Source organism: Bombyx mori, chromosome 14 (genome assembly GCF_030269925.1).
Source record: "Bombyx mori chromosome 14, ASM3026992v2".
In the NCBI taxonomy this organism is placed as follows: domain Eukaryota; kingdom Metazoa; phylum Arthropoda; class Insecta; order Lepidoptera; family Bombycidae; genus Bombyx; species Bombyx mori.
Window position 1 is genome coordinate 492,053 of NC_085120.1, and position 20,334 is coordinate 512,386.

The window sequence follows — 20,334 nt, forward strand, 5'->3', positions numbered from 1 at the left end:
GACTCACAAGAGGTCCTACCACCAGTAAATGTAAATCATGAATTTTATATAGAAACGCAGATTGTGACGCGCACGGAGCCGTTGCGGCTTGCTAGTCGGTGCGACCAGTACTTTATTTATCCATACGGGTTGTAACGGTTGCATCCCGTATATCAACGTATTTGTAGGTACATTGCGCACTTGCATTTGTCAGTACCGCTAGTATCCGCCGGCGCCCGTCGAGAGTGGTAGCTATAGTGTTTCGTGATGGAGTTTGATACTGAGAAATTTATAGTAGAAGTTAAAAGTAGACCCTCTTGCTTGTGGGATTTATCTACAAATGATTATTCCAATAGAAACATGAAAAAAAATGTTGGGAAGAAATTATAGGGTTATTTGCTGGAACCGAAATCACGATGGAGAAAGAAAAGAACGGGTTGTGTAAGTGTCTCATTATTTTCTTTAAATGTAATTATGTTACCAAGATACCGCTCCTTCTACAACGATAACTGCAAAATAATTTCTGAAATGAAAGTTTCCTTGCCTATATGAACGTTGAAACGTGCTACTTTCATTGTATGTAGCACACTGCTGGTAAGGACAACGTGGTTGCAGACACACTCTCACGAGTAGAAGAAGTAGAGTTTTCCTTGGACTTCTTTTCTTTGTCCTTCACAGCAATCGATCATTTCACTAGATGGCCTGAAATTATACCCTTACCTGATGCTACAGCTGAAACGGTAACGAAAGCTTTACTCACTGGCTGGGTATCGCGGTTCTAATGTCCGTCTTTAATAGTCACCGACCGCGGCCGTAAATTTGAGTCCGCTCTCTTGTCAAATTCAATAGGATTCCACCATAAGAAGACCACTGCTTACCACCCGCAATGTAATGGCGCCATAGAAAGATTCCATCGTCAGCTAAAAACCTCTATCAATTTGTCACAGTAACGAAAACTCAATGGAAGTACTGCCATTCGTCCTACTCGGGATAAAAAGTGCCTACAAGGATGACCTTAATACAAGGGCAGCCGAACTAGTCTGCGGAGAGCCACTTCGCCTACCTGGTGAATTTTGTCAAATCGCCAACGACCTTAAACCAGTACCTGCTTCAAGACACACACGACAATTCATCTTCGTCTACAAAGATCTTGCTATGCTGCGGTGAACTAAGCCGGTCGCCAGTCGAGGCATCAACACCGAGACGAACGCGTCGCTCTGCACTCCGCCGCTCGCGTAAACTCACCACGATTAACCGTGCAGCAGCTATAGACTAATTGTTCCGTATCAAAAAGGAATAACGGCAAGAAAAAAAGAATCCTTTCATATAAAATTATAATTTGCGTAATTTCTGGTGGTAGGACCTCTTGTGAGTCCGCACGGGTAGGTACCACCGCCCCGCCTATTTCTGCCGTGAAGCAGTAATGCGTTTCGGTTGGAAGGGTGGGGCAACCGTTGTAACTATACTGAGACCTAAGAACTTCTATCTCAAGGGGTGTGGCGCATTTACGTTGTAGATGTCTATGAGTTCCAGTAACCACTTAACACCAGGTGGGCTGTGAGCTGGTCCACACATATGGGCAATAAAAAAAATAAAAAATTATTCATTGTCATTCGTGCTGTTATGCAGGGTCTCCCGATTAGGTTTTTAAAAAAGAAATTTGAAAAGATGTTTCACTTTTATTAGTTAAATTACATAAACAATTAAACTATAGAAAGGAAACGAATCGAGATGGTCGGTGAGCGAAGTACATGTGTTTTTTTGTTATCTTTTTTGCTCAATCTTTTCATACTTTAGTTTTCTTAGTGATTCTGATTTAAGTGATAAAATACATATATGAATATTTATGTAATTCAGTTATTTGTATTGTCTGTAATTTGTTTTTTTTTTGTGTGTGTAAGGTAAAGGTAAGTTAGCAATTAATTTGATTTTTAAGTAAGGGTAGTTATTTATTGTTATTATATAAAATAAGGTGCGTGAATCCCAAACATGGAATTGGACGAGGTAGATCATAGTCCAGATCCGCAGCTGTCCCGCAGGGTTAACGCTGCACTCTGGAGTTTACTCGCGATTAGGGACTTGTTTCTACTTGAGTAGTAAACGGTTGTGTCGTCAGCGAATAAGGCTAGCTGGGTCGGCGGCGACCGGGGAATATCATTGACAAATAAACTAAATAGCAGCTGAGAAAGAACGGAGCCTTGCGGGACTCCAGCCGTGAGTGGTCGCGGGGAGGAGCGGTTTCCCTCTACTCGATATCGAAAAGAGCGGTTAGACAAGAAGTCCCGTATGATGAGCACGAGACTGTCCGGTACGCCCATGTTGAAAACGATGCAATTAAATCAATTGAATCTTTATCACTATTAGAATGAATAAACAACGAATTTGTTAATAGCTTAAGTAACTTAATGTGCTTGATTTTGTTGAAGTGTTTAATTACACTTCAGCATATTGTATTTTGTAAATATTTTATTTTTATTTTTTATTCTATACTTAACTCATCGAATGTGCTAAATTCACCTAATTTTAAGTATCGTTTTAATTGATTCTTAACTTCATTTTATTTAACCAACCTTGTCTAAAATAATAATGTTTTTGTTTAATTACAAATAGATTTCTTGTCAAGTTGCAGTTCGCGCTTATCAGCTTACTGATATGATCTCATTAAATAGTTTATCTTGTTATTATCAAAATGTTAGGGGTCTTAGACTGAGTACTGTGGAGATTCAACAACAACTGTTACTAAACAATTATGATATTATAATATTTACTGAAACATGGCTCAATGGTAGTATTTTAGATTTGGAAGTATTTGACAACAGATATGAGGTTTTTAGAAGAGACCGAGAGAGCTCATCTATGTATAATTTTAGGAGAAGGGGAGGCGGTGTTCTTATCGCAGTAAAAAAACAGTTTGTAGCGTGGCGCATGTTTGAATGGGAGAGTGACTGTGAGGACGTGTGGATCAAAATTAAAAGTCGTAATTCAAATGTTCAGTTACTGAATCTGTGGGCAGTCTACCTGCCACCCCCCGTCACGGTCACAGCTCTCGATAATTATTTAGACAAATGTAGCGTAGGTTTTGACCAAAATTGTAGCACGATTATATTAGGCGATTTTAATCTAAGCGGGATAAACTGAGAGCTTAACGATGACGAGTCCTACACTACACCGAACAATTATGGTACCTGCCCAATGAATAGCAGTTTGATAGACTTTATGGCACTTAATGATATCGTTCAGCACAATCACATTCCCAATAGTAAAAATAAAATACTTGATCTTGTTCTCAGTAATACTCACAATAATGTTACAGTCAAAAAATGCACTCACCCACTAAGAGATATTGATGAATTGCATCCCCCCTTAGACATATCTATAGCAACGACGGTATTTATTAACAAAACTAGTCAGAGTACAATCAAACCGAAATATAATTTCCGAAAAGCTAATTATGAAATTATTAACAATGAATTAAGTGATATTAATTGGAATAATGAATTTAATGATTGCAGTAATGTAAATTATATGGTCAGCAAATTGTATGAGATTCTCAGAAATATTATAAAAAGTCATGTTCCATTTACACCCACATTTAAATATAAAAATTACCCTGTCTGGTTCTCACCATCCTTAGTAAAAATGTTAAAACTGAAACACAAATACCATACCAAATACAAAAAACATAAAAATCCATTAGACAAAATAGAATTCAATTACTTGCGTGCTGATTGTGAAAGGGTCATGCGTAAATGTTATAACGATTTTATAATCTCTTTAGAAAATTTAATATCCAAGAACCCTAAATACTTCTGGTCGCACATTAAAAAGAAACGTAATTTTAGTTCTAACTATCCACCCACTATGCGTCTTAACGACGTAAAAGGTCACAGTGTAGATGTTATCAGCGATCTATTTGCAAAATATTTCTCTTCTGTGTTTGAAGCAGATGACAATGTGTACAGCAATATTAATGTTGACTGGATAGACACAAAATGTAGTATGCGGGCTGTTCACATTGAAGACAGTGTCAGACGGAAGTTGGAAAATCTGGATCTAACCAAGGGAGTGGGGCCAAACAATATCCCACCACAATTTATCGTTAATTGTGCTGAACAACTCTCAACACCCTTGTTTTTAATATTCAATCATTCATTATTATCAGGGATTTTCCCTGAAAAGTGGAAGGAAGCCCTAATAGTTCCCATACATAAGAATGGGAAAAAAGATCTAATAACTAATTATCGGCCCATCTCCATCCTTTGTACATTTGCTAAAGTCTTTGAAAGCTTAGTTTATACTCATATTTACAATCATGTAAGAAACCAGCTGTCCCCATTTCAGCATGGCTTCATGACGAAGCGGTCCACAAATACGAATTTATTTCAATACGTAGATGATGTTGCGGTCATCGTTGACAACTCTGGGAAAGTTGACGCAATATATACTGATTTTTCTAAGGCTTTTGATAAAGTTAAACACAGCATTTTACTAGAAAAACTACATCAATTTGGTATCGAAGTTCCTCTGCTTAGATGGTGTTCTTCGTATCTAAACCAAAGGCCATCACAGGTTGTTATTGACGGGCACAGTTCCAATCCATTCATAGCTTCTTCGGGTGTACCTCAGGGTTCCATCTTGGGTCCACTATTTTTTAACATCTTTATCAACGAAATTACAAATCTTTTTAAATATTCTACCTGTTACCTATTTGCTGACGATCTTAAAATAATGCGTGTTATAAATGATGTGAATGATGCTGAACTATTACAGAGAGATATTGATAAATTGGTTGATTGGTGCCACATTAACAAAATGTATTTGAATATTTCGAAATGTCTACATATAAAATTTACATTAAAACGCAATATAATACCAACACAATATCATATTTCAGGGGAATGCTTGAGTGAAGTTTCTCAGACTCGTGATTTAGGGGTGGAGCTTGATACCAAGCTGAATTTCACTAAGCACATTGACAAAATTATAGATGCCGCGAACAAATCACTGGGTTTTGTACTTAGGAATGGTAGGGAGTTTAAGAAGGTTTCCACTACGCTAATGTTTTACAACAGTTATGTTAGAAGCAAACTTGATTACTGCAGTACTGTGTGGTGTCCTACATACAAAACCCATATTAACAGGATTGAGAGAATTCAAAAAAAGTTACTTCGCCACATGTCGTACCGTTTTAGGCCGCCTAATTATGTTGAATCTTATGTTGATAGGGTTAAATATTTTAAAATGCAAACATTGAGTGATCGCCGCGATATGTTAGGCTTATGTTTTTTACATCAAGTTATGAGCGGTACTGTCGACTCCCAATCCATCCTCAATAAATTCTCTTTGAAGGTGCCATCTAGGTTACCTCGTCGCCCCGTTGCTCTTTTCAGCACCCGCTTTAGCAGAACCAATCTAGGCAAGCACTCACCTACTCCTCGGCTAACTAACCTTTATAATAATCTAGTTAGAAAAGTTGAAAACCTTGACATATTTAGCGATTCCCTTCCAATATTTAAGAACAAAATTATAAAAAGTTGTTGTTGAACCTCAGCCTCGGCCTTGGTCTGAGTACTCGGGTATTACTGTCCTTGTTGTGTTTCTATTTTTAATTTTTTATTATTATTTATAGTATTGTTAAATCTCTATTAATATGTTAATGTAATGCATGCTGTGATTGCCTATAATTAGAGTTGCAGTTATCAATTGCTCTAAACATGTCAATGTTATTTTATGTCTTACTGTAAACCCTGTCGGTAATCCTTAAATAAATAAATTATGACTGTGTTGTAAAGTTTAAACCATATATTGCCTTTTTAAGCTTCAGAACTTTCCCTTGAAGAGCTAGGTATGGAGGCGGCTGCACGTAAATACTCTTCTAAATTACCATTTAGGAATGCTGTAGTCACATCATAATGGGTAATAGTCATATTTAGTTTTACACTTAATGCAAACAATAATTTTAAAACAGAATACCGCAATACTAGCGAAAAAGTTTTCTTAAAATCGATACCTTGTTTTTGAGTAAAGCCCTTTGCAACTTAACGGGCTTGGTACCGCACTGTATTGTCACTGTTGAGTTTTTTCTTATATACCCACTTACACTGCACAACTGTGTCACTACTAGATTTGTCTGCTAAATGATCGCATCTCATCCTCCATAGCCTTACGCCATTCATCTCGTTCTGGTCCATTCATAACATCCTCATATGTAAGATTTTTAACATTTTGTAGACACAAATTGCCAAAACCATATCTTTCTGGTAGTTTTCTATGACGCTTCCCCGACACTACCATTTCTTCTGGCTGCTCGACCTCTGTTTCACTAACAGAAGTATACAGGTGTTCCGAGCTAGAAGAGTCTTCATCAGGCACATATCTCATCAGATGAGTGAGAATGATACCCCGCCCCGCTTCGCTTAATATGCAGTTTATTGTGCACACAGTAATGAGCAGCATACGAGTCAGTCAGTGGTTAAAGTGCAGCGATCCACCGCGGTTGCTGACACGAATAAACATATAATTATACTGTGTTTTATTGACCACTCTGATGAGGTTTCCATAGGAGAACGCACAATAAACCCTCAACACCATAAAAACCTCACACTGGTGACCCCGACGTGATCGTGCATCATATTTTTGGTGACGATGTATCCGGCTCAGCACGTGGGTGGCGCACTCATTGCGCAACCGCTTGTGGCGCCTTTACCACGAAACGAAGAACTTTAGCTACCGCAATTTTCCACATTCTCGCAGATGAAAAACAATTCATCGATAGTCGTCCCACAGCAAGCCAGCATTGCCTCAACAGGACCATTGCAACCAACTCACCGCGCTTCCTGGTCCTATGGCATGTACTTTTACTGCCTCATCACGCCGCTGCAGTTCATCGCAGCCCACGACCGGATCATCGACGCTTGAGATCATACATCTTCGGCGTGGCAGCTCTGCGTACATGGACTACTCACGGTACTGACGCAGCATTCAAGCTCAGTCTCGACTCAACACAGACTTCGAGCAGCACTGGCACTTACTTGCAGGCTAATCTCAGCACGGACAATACTTACTTAATGACACGACCTCCGGTCTTATTAGTTTTGCGGAAGAGAAACTGGATTTTTTTTAGGTTATGAAGTATCATCTAATGGCATTCGCTCTCTAGATTTTGAAGAATTAGTGGATTGTCAAGCGAATGATGTCACGCTTGTGCAAGATGCACGCTATTGCAGAATGATAAAGTTGAGAAAAGTAGTTATGCCTATTTTTTGCGAAATTTCTGCAGAGAACTTGCAAGTAGATACTCGTATTAGCGCTTGTGCAGCATATTTGCCCGAAGCCAGTGCTGCTGACACTGCTCGTATCACACGGTACGGCCTTATAGTCCGTCCACATAGAAGGCCCGTACGTTTCAATGAGTACTTTATATTTAATTTTGTTATTAAGCATATTATTATATGTAGCAATATTTTTTGTATTTAGATTATTATGTTAATATGTTGGGAGTTTGTAATTTTTTTTTTTTTTGCTTGAATGATGAATACGGATGTTTATTGACTTCACTTATTCATTTCGTATTCTTCGTCAAATCAACTAGTACTAAATACAAAATGGGTGGACACGAAAGTAAGCAGCAAGATAATGTCGTTATTGCTGGTGCTATCCACCAAAAGAATGTGGAAGAGAAAATTAATACTTTCACATACTTATATATTACAGTGACAATCATGTGTGCTATAATAGCAGCGTTGTTGATAACGCACTTCTGCCGATCAAGATGCAAAAATTGGTTGAGAAAAGAAGTAAGAAATGTCAGTCAACAATAATAATTTAAAGAAACAAGAGTGGTTTTGCATAGCGGAGCGATTTAACGCAAATACTACTAAGGAGCTGTTCAATTTAATAGAAGCCGCTGATTTTCGCAACCGATCGTCTCGCCGGAACTATCATCCGCACCATCTGGATGGTTGGCGTTCCACTACAATGCGTTTTAAAAACAGTTTTCTGCCACGCACAGTAAATCTCTGGAATTCGTTGCCATCAGCGGTCTTCCCCAACAACTGCGACATTGGGTTATTCAAGAAAAGAGCATATTCTTACCTGAAGGGTAGGCAACGCACTGGCGTAAACGCTGGTGACCGTGGGCGGCGGTGAATCACTTACCATCAGGTGACCCGTATTGCTCGTTTGCCTCTCGTTGTATTAAAAAAAAAAAAAACTTCTTGCCATCGAACACTGCAACAACTAAAATTAAAATGGGAAAATTTAAAGAAGAACTGTCGCAAAAACAATTCTAAGATAAGGATGAATTGCATTAAGGCCAGTTTGAATCATTGTGACACTGCTATTTCCTATATTAGACATGACATTTCTAGGTATTGTGATTAAAAATATTCAATTTGTTTTCCAGACTGGTGGTGGTGTTGCTGAATACATACCTTCAGACGAAATATTGGACAGAGTGGGTTCATAATTAGGAAGCACAGTCAGTGGATTTGTAGTGCCATTTGGTGATGATAGGAAACCAGAAATGTTAACTGCTGGTTGTAGTGACTGTGACTGTGCTAACATTGACTCTTGTAAAGATGCCAGGGTTTTAACTGTGGATGCTAAAAATAACTCAACACCACCAGTGTCTTTGGCGCAATCTATGGTGTTGGATTGTGAGCTGAATGATAATAGTGAGGTTCTGGTGGCTCCAGACAAACCTCACCATGTCACATTTACTAAACCTGGAACAGGTAAAAATAATTTTAATTTAATAATTTTTTATGCTATAAAGTATGCATGTGTTTTTAGTGTTATAATAATATGTACATATGTGCATTCACTAATACTTATTATAAAACAAATTGAAAATAAACAGTTTGAGGCCACCTGTGTAAAAACCTATTGTTAAACGGCAATTCTCAAGAAACATTCATATTTATTTCTAGGTACAAAAAACGTAATCGAGATGAAGGAAGATCAGCAAGGAATGTTGTAATAGCTGAGTATTACTCAGAAAAGAAAAAAGTATTTGACAAGCAACTTGATACAAAACAAGTTGATAAACGATAATATTAAATACGAAAATTAAAATTTTAATTACAGTAATTAAAGATATTTAAATTTGAAAATAAAAGAAATGATAGTGAAAGTTGACATGGCCGAGATGCGCACGCTGGTCAACGACCTAGTGGAGAAACAGCGCAACTCGGCCTCTGCCTCCCCTCCGCCCGAAGTGAAACACGTCAATGAGGTTGAGGAATTGAGGTGGTGGCTCGCGATGCTGGAAACGAGAAGCTCAACCATAGACCGCGCGAGACTGTCCCTGGCCCATGAAACAAAAGGTGGTGCCCTTGTGCCGGCACTTCGCAAGACCGCGGCCGTAAAAACGCATAGCGGCCCCAAAAAGGCATCAATACCCGCGCGGGACCCCGCCGCAACTGCCTCCACGACTGCTGCTGCGGGGGCACCTACACCCGCCCCTGCAACGAAACCTCCTGTCCCGTTCCAGCCTGCCAAGGTGGGGCTCGGCAGGAGCCGAAACAAAAATAAGGGGGGCGTAGTCGAGCATCGCCAACCGTGAAGACGATGGTCGACTTCTGCGAGAACACCATATCGCAGAAGAAGGCGGCGGAACGAGAGGGAGAGTTTTTCCCTTTCCGCGCCGATCCGTCGCCGTCGAGCCGGGAGCCGGAGGAGGGATTACGCCCGCACATTCTGGCCCCTGTAGGTGGCGGCTTCCCCCCCGATGAAGGTCACGGGGCGACCTGAGGGGGTCGAGGCCGCGCAGCGCGCTACCATCACTCTAGCGCGCTGTCATGGAGCATCAATAATACAGCAACCGGTTGGCGGTGTATCGCGCCCCGATCCGGCAGCTGGTTCTGGTCGAGGGGGATATTCCTGGACACCAGTGGCACCGTCTGGGCGGCCTGACTGGCTGCCGTACCGAGACGGCCAACGTTTCAGAGCCTTTCACGAATTCGAAGAAGAAGAAAAGTGCAAGTTAATCCAGGAATATGAATAGCATCTAAAAGAATTAGCAAGGACTGAAAAAGAAAATGACAAAAATAAGACAGATGGCACAATTGTAGTAGTTTACGACTTACAGGCTGTATTACAGATTCCTAAAGGACAAATAAATATTCTTGTTCTTCTATAAATTCATGATCAACTGCCTTAATTTTACTATCAGCGATTTAAGGGCAAAATATGTCATATGTCATACTAAGGGATGAAACAGAGGGAAAGAGAGGAGCTATTGAAATTGGCAGCTGCGTACTTTTAACTACATTAAATCTAAAATTGACGTAATTTTCTATTCATATAATTGTGGTGGTCAACAAAAAAATAAGTTTATCTGCCTATGCCTACGCCGTCAACAAATTGCCAGTTAAGTTATTCACAAGTTTTTAATACGCGGTCATTCACAGAAGGAAGGAGATATAACTTACATAGTGTGATTGAAAGACAAATAATATGAAATTTGCAGTTGGGCTCAATTTATATACCAGAACAATATAAAACGTTGATTACCACTGCAAAAAAATATTGGAAAACCATACAGTTGTTGAAATGACCTACAATCAATTTTATGATGTTAAAGCATTACAGGAATCATGAGGCACGAATTTTAATGTAGATGTGGCGAGTGAGCAAGTCAACTCGCACATGGCTCCAGGAGCGTTCGTATTCAATGTTGATTTTGACGATCTTTTGTCTAGCGACATATACGCTAGAGCGCTTACTGCACTAGCGGCAAAAATACTTCTTCCATATAGTGTAGATCCTCGATGGAATGGTATAACCCAGAGAACCTTGCACGCCGTTGAGTCAGCCATTTTAATCGCTGGTACAGAGGCGGGAATACTTGAAACAGCTAACATTCCAGGAAATCATCCGTTAGGGCGTGTCGTCCCGACCGCCAACAGTGGATTAAATAGACTTGAATTTCTGCAAACTAATGACGCTGGACGCGGTTGGAGCGACTCGGGAGTTAGAAGTGGAAAAACCTAGTAAAGAAAGCTTATCTTACTTTTTAGATATTTTGAGCGCGATCGCAAACATTCAGAAGTCTAATTCTGAGGTTAAAGTAACTTTTTCGACATTAGCTACACAAGGATATGGCCCAAAAGAATGGATTTTTCAAATTCAAGATGCAAATGAATGCCGCTATAAGGTGTTTTTATTAGGTCCGGAACGAAGAGCATACATTATAAAGAACCCTCTTTATACAGGAGTATTCTCCAATGTTGATGAATTTATCAAGTATAATATGTCATTAATTGATAAAATGGTTTTGCGTGCATATACGTTGATTCGCGAGCCCAACAGTGTAACCATCAATAATAACATTGTACTCGAGCCACAAAAGATTGGTTTTCCTCTTGATGAATTGACTGGGTGTGATATCCCAATTGAGCAAATACATATGAATGTTTCGGCATTTTGTAACACCGAGCGTGCCCATAATGCAAACTTTTCCCGCATTAGCCTTTTTGAGGGACTAAATCTTGGCGAAATAAGAGATGATTTAATTGCTATGCATAGAGACGTAATTCCGAACGTTCGTGAGCTTTTTGAGGAGATGGACGAGCATAGTTTAAATGGAAGACTACCTGAGAAATACCCTATCCAGATTAATAATACAGTACTATTGGGTGCAATATCTAATCCAGTTAATTTAAACCTTATGTTAACTGCTCATTATAATATACTACCTGAAATGTTTACAACGAGTGAAAGATACTCTTTTATACTTCCAAGTGAAGGACCGCTATGCAGCTAGTGCTACGTGACTTAGGAAACTTTTTTGAGTGTGCTGCAGGAGCAGCGATAACTGACGTTTACGATCGAATTGTGCAAATGATCATCCAATTGGACAGCTTTCATAGGAAGCCCAAGCTATCTCGGGCTTCCGATATTAGACCGAGGTTTTGAACCCAGTAACTGTGGCCACTAAGGCCTTGGGCAACGAGGGAGAGGGAGCAAGAGAGGGCCATCCCACCGTCTGTCCGCGCTCATAGCATTGGTGGAAATCCCGCGGTGGCCTTCTATTCTAAGGCGCGATACGACGAGGTCATCGGTTTGTGGCGAGTGATAAGCTAATAATCTATTAAGAAAATACATCACGGCACCGCGCGATCGCAGCACGTGTTCGGCAGGCCCCTCGTGCTGGTTTCCGAAGCTCTAGGCTCACCGAGGAGGCTGGATTGGGATTGTACACTCACTAAAGAAACAGGATCAGATATACGATATTTTCAAGAGAATGTGTACAGCAACATTGAAGAATTATATATTGTTACCGAGTCCAGGTAACCCCCGACCGAGAGCCAGCGCTAAAACTATAAAAACGATCCCTTTCTGCGTGGTTGCGCCAGCGTCATAACAGATTTGTAGATAGATGTTTTTATAATAATATGGCAGCTATGACACTTTTACCTTCCCCTTCCTCACCCATCTCCCGCGCCCTGGATTGGATAGTACGAGCGTCGCGGGCACACACAGAAAAGAAAAAAAGATGGCGGTTACCTAGCGCGCGCTCCGCATTACAGAAATCAGTTATTTTGTGATTTAATTATTGAGATGGCCTAAGACTTTATTCTTATACAACATTAGTGTCAGTGTATCACAGTGTCGTGCAAGATAGAAGATACACCAACTGGCTTCAAGCACTTCTAGCAGCCGTGATTCGGACGACTCCATCGTCTCCAGGTACGGCGTTTTCCTGTACAATTTCCCTCGGGTTGTGTTCCTATGTTTCTTCCCGCCACGGCCCGAGAAAGTGTCATAGTTAAACAACGCAAATACAGTCCACACTCATTTTTGTAATAGATGACCGTTACAATTTTGGTCTACCAACGGCATAGCGCAACCACTGCGCCTTTGCCTCTCTTTTGTGCGTGGCGTTCGTGTGTGCGGTTCTTGTTGAAACATGTTTGGGACTTATGTAATTTTAACAGTTTTCGTTAATAGTAAATTGAAATCATTTTGTTAGAAGTTTTGTTAATTCAGTGAAATAGAATTAGGCCAGTTCTGTGTTATTTATTTCTTTTTGTTAACTACCTCACTTCTAGTCGATAATAATATGGATATAACATCAGATCTGAAGAATATTTTGTCACGCTTTCATACAAACTACAGGTACCACTACAAAATTTATAAAACAAGGTTTGAATATTAAATTACCCCACATACAATTACCCACGTTTACTGGACATTACGATGATTGGCCAATCTACAACGACATATTTACTTCACTCGTTCATCACGATAGTTCATTAACTAAAGTTCAAAAATTACACTACATAAAGTCAAGTGTTGCTGATGAAGCGGCTGCCCTACTCAAGCATTTATCTGTGACTGAAACCAATTATGAACAGGCATGAGACATTTTAAAACAAACGTATGGCAATAAGCAACTAATTGTTCATTCACTTTTTTTTTCTTGCTTAGAAGGGTGGACGTACTCACAGCCCACCTGATGTTAAATGGTTACTGGAGCCCATAGACATCTACAACGTAAATGCGGTGGTGCACCTTGATAAAGGTCTCAAGTATAGTTATAACGGCTGCACCACACTTCAAACCGAAACGCATTACTGCTTCACGCCTGCCGTGGCAGATAGGCAGATAGGCAGGGTGGTGGTGGCTACCCGCGCGGACTCACAAGAGGTAGCGGGCCGAACCTTCTACGAGGTCCGGGCGCTCGGAGTATGTGAGACTAAACGATCTGCATGGTGTTGTGAGCAGACCGCGGGTCCACTCACTAAACGACTCCCCTGTACTCTTACACCCGACGTCCGATCCCCTCCGAGGTCAGAACCCGGATGAGGTAGGGGGGTTACCGCGGTCAACACTACAACCAGACGGCGCGGCTCACCCCAAGGACGCCCAGCCGACGAAGCCTTCGAGGCGAATCGAAGGTTCTGAAACGTCGGCCGTCTCGGTACGGCAGCCCGTCAGGCCGCCCAGACGGTGCCGCTGGTGTCCCGGAATACTCTGCTGGACCAGAACCAGCCTACCGGGTCGGGACGCGATACACCGTCGACCGGTCGCTCTACTACTCCACGGCAGCACGCTAGAGTGCTGGTAGCGCGCCGCGCGGCCTCTACCCCCTCAGGTCGCCCTTTGACCTTCACCGAGGGGAGGCCGCTACCTACAGGGGCCGGGACGTACGGGCGTATTCCCGCCTCCGGCCCCCGGGCTCGACGGCGACGGATCGGTGCGGAAAGGGAAGAGCTCTCGCTCTCTCGCTCCGCCTCCTCCTTCTGCGAGATGGAGGTACCACCACCCTGCCTATTTCTGCCGTGAAGCAGTAATGCGTTTCGGTTTGAAGGGTGGGGCAGCCGTTGTAACTATAGTGAGACCTTAGAACTTATATCTCAAGGTGGGTGGCGCATTTACGTTGTAGATGTCTATGGGCTTCAGTGAACACTTAACACCAGGTGGGCTGTGAGCTCCTTTACCCATCTAAGCAATAATAATAAAAAAAAGTTAAAATATAATTCCATATTTTACTGAATCAAAAAACTGCTTGAGACTTTTAATACTCTTGTCAAGTGTAAGTAATTTAGTATAGTTAGGAACGAAGACGCGAGCATCCACGATACGAACTATACACGATGAGTACGCAAAATTCTTGTGTGCATTGTAATAACAGAGCTTTAAAACAACATTAAAATATATACGCCAGCAGTTTCCTATAGCTGCGTTGTATAGAATGTACGCTGACGGGAGGTACGCTTCGGAGGGATCTTTGAAGTGACCGAGCAGGCACAAGAGTATTCGTTAACTCAGTTAATGTAAACCTATATAAACCAAGTGTCTATCAAATATAGCGGAGTATTATTGGACTTTCGTTGGTTTCATTTCAAATATATATCTCTAACACAAAACTTTATACGGCGACCCTGCTGACGGAATCATCTTGCGCACCGCGAATTTAAGACTATTAAAATTTTGTTCGATGTTGTGACAATGAATACAGTGCAACTTTATTGTTTTGTCATATCACACGTACGCGTTATTATTAATAATTTTGACTATGGTTGGCCAAAATTCTAAAGAATCTGATTATGCAAAACGCTGCTGCTGGGGACAACCGATCAACTATAAAAGAAATCCGAGGTCATATGTGTTAGTTAAAAAATATATTTATATTGGCAACACTGCTGGTCTGTGGATCCGCCATTAAACAAGTCACACTAAACTCATGTCTTTTTACTCTAAAATATATCTACACGATACAACCCGGCCATTCCAGCACTTCATAATATGAACACAAGCAACATAATTCTAGCTGTAATCCTGTTCGTCACCCTGTTTGGCCTTTTGTACTTTGTATACAAATTATACAGAAAATGCCATGTAAAATGGACTGGTGAAGAAATAAACCGTTCGGCCATGAGAAGATCGATTTTTCGCCGTTAGTACCAACCACGAGTTCTGCGACTAGAGGAGAATTTCAAGATTGATCAAGAACTTTGAGCTACAATAAATGAAATAGTTTAGAAGGTTGCGAAAAAAAAAATGGTTTGGTAAATAAAATATGCGTATAAAACTAAAACAAATAAGAGTGTAAAATGAAAAAACAAGAAGCAAAAAAAGTATAAGTTGGTTGGTTGACAATTGGTACGGTGGAAAATTCCAGAGTCGCAGTCTTTACCGTTTGAACCGATGTCAACATATACGAATCTGTAATTTGAATCTACTACTGCTAGGAGTACAATTGTGAAATATCCTTTGTAATTAAAATTCATTGTGCCAGATTTAGGAATTTTTGCAATCCTTTTCTGCTTTCCATCGACACAACCATTGCAGTTTGAGAACTTAGCTCTTTGTTTAAATCCTTCCGCTATTAATAACCATCAATTAGCGGTAGGTTCTGCCAACTGTTCACCACTCAAAATAGTTAATATTTGGTGACATACTTGTGTCACTATTCTGCTTATAGTCTTGATACCCAGTTGTTAGGAGTAGCGATGGACGATATACATCGATTTATTTAAAATACTCGATGTATAGTAACGATGCATCGTCTTGAACCGATGTATTGTAAATACTTCAACATCGAATATATATCGATGTTTTTCATTCGATGCATCGATTAGGTACGCAAATTATGAGATTACTATACTATGAGTGAAAAGAGAAACGAAACGTTATAATCAGTGCTGCCAATATTAATTAAACCAAAACAACAATATGGCCGACCGAGTTTCTGCTGTGTAAATGTATATTGTGTTTTTGTTACGATACGAGTTTTTGCCTTGTTTAAATCTAAAAAAGAAACTAATTTATGAACAGGTATGTCAGGTATGTGTATTAATAAATAGAATAATGTATTTAGTGATAATGATAATGGTTTTGCTAGTGAAACTTTACTGGAAATGACACATTGTTTTGTTGTCAAAAAGTACAAAGCAATTATTATATTTTACGTTTTATATTGCGCGTGCTTATAACTAAGATATAAAAGAGAAGATTATGTACCTACTTTACGACGAATGCATTAATTTCGCAATATGATACGATTTGATTGAAAGGTTATATTTTTTACCGTGAAATAATAATACTATCTATTGTAGTGATGCCAAGTTATCGATAATTACTATATTAATATTATCGATTAAAATGCGGCTTATACTTATTTGTATTCTACTAGGCAGTTAATAGGTATTATTATAAATTCCCTGTAAACAGTCCTATATAGTTTTGTTTTTTACTTTCAGTTATAATGGGACCTAAGAAAAAAAGTTCCGTTTGGCAGTTCTTTAACAAAATTGACGATAAGAAAACGAAATGCAAACTATGTCACAAGGAAATTAAGTCTGCTGGAAACACTACGAACTTAATTGGACATATTCGTAATGTTCATAAGGCTGCTTATCTCGAAATTCAGCCGAAACAAACTACATTCAATGCAGTAACTACTACAGACGAAATATCGAATCCTCTGGATCTGGATACCAAAGTTACGCCTTATAATAAAATGGATGATGGAGTACTTCAGTTTCAACCTGTTCCAAGTTGCAGTGGCAGTCAAAGATCCGGTGCACCGTTACCAAAAACCGTAAATGAAACCATTGATTCAGACTTAGACGAAAACGTTACACCTTTAAAACGCCAAAGAACAATACAGGCCGCTTTTAAAGATATTTCCTCTTACTCAGAATCTGGAGCGAAGACAAGGAAACTGAACAACTGTTTGTTATTCATGATTTGCAAAGACCATCAGCCATTCTCAATCGTTGAAAACGAAGGCTTCAAAACTCTAATGAAAACAGTTGCTCCTCAATATAAGCTCCCGAGTAGAACAACTCTAAGACGCTGGCTGGACGATAAATATGAAGTAATTTCAGAAACAATTAAGAAAATGTTGTCCTCTATAGAAGATATAACCCTAACAACAGATATTTGGTCGGATACCTTGAATATGAAAAGTTTTTTGGGCATCACAGCACATTTCGGAATAGACATTGAACTATATTCAGTCACCTTAGGTGTGTACGAATTGGATGAAAGACATACATCAGATTATCTTTCTGAAATTCTCTTAAAGGTATGTCAAGACTGGAAAATCGATCAAGAGAATGTAACAGCTGTTGTTACTGACAACGCAGCCAATATAGTTAAGGCGATCGAATTAGCGTTTGGTAGAAGGAAACACATCCCATGTTTTGCCCATACTCTGAATTTGGTGGCTGAAGGCACAATGATATGTATTGAGTGGAGAAACATTGTTTCTAAAGTAAAATCAATAGTGACTTGGTTTAAACAGAGTTGCATTGCTAGTGATGAATTACGTAAAGCTACTGCTGCGGCTACGGAGTCTTCTGCTGGAGCAGCTGAGGTAAAATTAATACAAAGCGTGGATACTCGCTGGAACAGTACATATTATATGTTACAAAGATTTCTAGAACTCCGTAGTGTCATAAATGATATTCTCTTCCGCCACCCTAGAGCACCTGCAATGCTGAGTGCATCGGAAATATCTACTGTATCGTCTGTCATCATGGTATTGCGACCCTTAGAAGCGGCTACAAAAGAAATTTCAGGTGATAAATACTGCACAAGTAGTAAAATTATTCCCTTAGTTCGTTGCATGCTCTCTAAAATAACTTCAGCTGTTATAGAAGATCCCGTAGCGAAAGAGGTGCAGAAACTTGCTATTAATGAAATAAATAAAAGAATGGGTTCAATAGAACATGTGAATGCTCTGGCTATCGCAAGTATTTTAGATCCACGGTTTAAAAGAATGCATTTCAATGATCCGATAGCTTGTTCGAATGCTGTTACGAAAATTAAAGATTTAATGAAGAAGAATTTGCATAGCAATGAAGAACCTGAGTCCGATTCTGACAAGTCCGATAAAAATGAAGAGGCCTTTTCATTATGGACTGATCACCATAAGTTAGTGCATCGTAACTGGAAAATTAACAAATCTGAAGACGTTTTGTCTGACGAACTTTCCGTTTATCTCCGAACTCCTGTTGGAAGACTTAAAGAAAATCCGTTAGAAATTTGGAGAGATTACAAAATACAATTCCCGAAGCTGTACAAAATAGCTTTTAAGTATTTAACAATAGTTGGCACGTCAGTCCCTTCAGAAAGACTTTTTTCACAGGCAGGGCTAGTTATGACTGAACAAAGAAACCGGCTGAAGGGGAAGAGATTAAGCAAACTTTTGTTTTTACATAGCATTGACAAAAAATATTGGAATATGTAAAAAAAATGTGTTGTCTCGGTGATTTTTAATTTTAATACATATATTTCCTGATTAATACAGATTTTTGTTTTAATTAATGCCTAACCTAAAACAATCGATATATAAGAAACATCGATGTATTTCCCAATACATCGTATTACCATCGATGTGACCGATCGATGCATCACCTCGAAAAAAACATCGATGTATATTTTAAACGTTCATCCCTAGTTAGGAGTATGACCTTTTTGTGAACGTATTTCCACTTGCGAGGTATCTGCAATAAAAATAAATCGTTAAATTTTATTGTTTCAGTAACTGCTGTCATGAGCAAATGGAGTAACACTCAAGACACATTCAATGAAGTCGCGTAAAACTAAGTCGGGACAAAAAAAATACATTTACAGTGATAACCTACAATTTCTTTTTAAGACTTTAACACCCGACGAAACTGATTCAATCATATCATTCCCAACTCAAAATGATTCTAAAAACCGTCCCGAAAGCCAACAGTCAACAAGTCACCTCGAGCAATCAATATCTTCTCCGTCTACATCGACATCTATATCCATGAAGTCCACGAATCGAACGGGAACAAAAAGGCTAAATACGGTCGATGCAGAAATATTAAAAAGCTATACGGGAAACATTCTCGCAATCTGAATTAGTTGACGACGACTGTGAATTCATGATCTCTCCTATCAACAGTAAAACAACGACGATGATAAGTTAGAATTTAGAATCGAAGTTATGCAATTGCTTCGCAGATTCAAACACCGCAGACTTTCGTCGTCATCCAGCACTATCGCTGCAACTAGAGATTATGGTAACTTCCACCAAGCTTTTTCACCTTAGTAAACCCATCAGTATTCACCTCAGCACAGGATCCAATAGTTGTCGCCCCAGCCAGAAACCCCACAGATTTTGACCCAGCAAGATACCCAAGTTGTCATACAATCTATCACTCAATCAATTTCCCAGGATTTTTCTACAATGTAGATGCATAAATCATCTTACAATAAATATAGGCCTATATCACAATATGCTTGTACTACTATTAAAATAAATATACTGATATACACAAAACTTGCGCCTTACTTACCTCAACATCACAGCCAACATTTCAGTTGGTGGTATGCATGCCATTGGTTGTGTTTTGGTGTGATGGCACCTTTTATGTGATATAGGATATAATCGAACGTAGTCGTGGACATCCTGTAGTAGTTCAAAAACTTGTGTTCATACTGCCGCAACTTGTCGTGACGTACATAAAACGCTCCTGTGATGTGTCGTTTACGTATTACCGGATGAATCCAAAATTCTTTGCATCGCCTACGCTTTCGAACATACAAGAGCAAAAGAAGCACTTGTCGCCGGTTAAAACTAGCTATCCTCCTAAAAGGAAAACGCGACTACCAGACACGACAAAGCTCTAAAACTGAGCCACCGATATATCGGCGCGGTGACTGAGCCACCGATATATCGGCGCGGTGGACACACGATCGCCGTCACGTCATCGGCCCGAAATAATCCCGTTCTCGGTGACGGTCCGGTGACGGCGGCGGTGGACAAACGACCTAACTATGTCATCATCGAGTATGAAAGACATCACTTCTGTCTTTTTAAAATTAATTTTCAGACCAAAACTACACCAGGACTCGTAAAAA

General features: G+C 39.8%; 2 non-coding genes across 2 annotated transcripts; both read right to left on the minus strand.

The window, feature by feature from the left end:
• Positions 1-855: 855 nt before the first annotated feature.
• Positions 856-977, minus strand: Mir3244 (microRNA mir-3244). Its single transcript, NR_107529.1, is given in 1 exon segment — positions 856-977. It is a non-coding gene; the product is annotated as a microRNA mir-3244 (primary transcript).
• Positions 978-20,019: 19,042 nt separating this feature from the next.
• On the minus strand, positions 20,020-20,108 carry Mir2734 (microRNA mir-2734). Its single transcript, NR_107291.1, has one exon. It is a non-coding gene; the product is annotated as a microRNA mir-2734 (primary transcript).
• Positions 20,109-20,334: the final 226 nt, after the last annotated feature.